A 1191-nucleotide genomic window follows, 5' to 3' on the forward strand; every position below is an offset into this window, starting at 1 on the left:
GTGGTGACCCCTAGGAAGAGAGAGAGCCAGGAAGTGCTTGGTGGTGACCCCTAGGAAGAGAGAGAGCCGCGGATCCAGGTGTGTCAGAGTGCTTGCTTTAGGCCAGACGGAGGACAGAGAGAACCTGCAATATTTGTTTAGGAAAACACATGGGACTCTGAAAACTTCCCAAAGTAGCCTTCTATAAACCTGCTCAGGGCAGTTAAGTTCACTGTACACAGGGTGTGTTGATGCCCATTTAGTGTAGCGGCAACCACAGACGAACACATCCCATTCCTAATGTCCCATTGTTTGGACCACAATTTTAATAACATTGGGACGAGAGAGCACTTTTGTCTTCTTTAGCCTCATCAGTCAAATATCAATATAAAGAAAAAAAAAAAAAAAAAAAAAAAAAAAAAAAAAAGCAGGGGCCAGCAAGATGGCTCAGCACGGAAAAGCATCTGTGGCCAAGCCTGATGATGAGAGGTGAGTTCCCAGAACCCACAGAGTTAGGGGACAGAATGAACTTCTGAGAGTCATCCTCCAAGCTCCACGCACGAGTCACGGCACACACATACCCACACATACATAAAATAAATAAATGTATAAGTGTTAAAAGGAGGGAGGGAGGCACAAACTTAGGTCTTAGGTTAGAACTGAAGAGCAGTCAGTGTCTTAACCACTGAGCCATCTCTCCAGCTCTGAGCACTGCCTTTGAAATATTTGTTTATACTCACAGTTTAGGGGTGTTCTCAGTCTTAATCAGAGAAGCTTAATTTTGCAGTGGGTAGCGGTTAATGGAGAGGCTCATAACTGGTCACGGGAGGGAGAATAAGTGACCGTTGAATGTTCAGAGAACATTGAAGGGGCAGAGTGCTGTGAAATAGCATCTTCTGTGTGCGGTATGACCATTGTCACGGCTGTATCTAGGGCAGAGTCTAACTCATTCACATAGCGTCCTCTATTTAAAAAAATAAGCTGCAGGCCTTCTCCTGCACTAAATCATCATGCTTTATATGTATGCTATAGTGTATAAAATATAATATACAATACATAATATATATTATATAACATATAATACATAAATACATGATATATGTTTATGTATTTTATATGTTATACAATATATTTTATACACTGTAGAATATATATTCTATAAATATATAATATATTTATATATTATCTATAAACATATAATATATAGCACAA

The sequence above is a fragment of the Mastomys coucha genome, unplaced genomic scaffold, assembly GCF_008632895.1.
Source record: "Mastomys coucha isolate ucsf_1 unplaced genomic scaffold, UCSF_Mcou_1 pScaffold17, whole genome shotgun sequence".
NCBI lineage: Eukaryota > Metazoa > Chordata > Mammalia > Rodentia > Muridae > Mastomys > Mastomys coucha.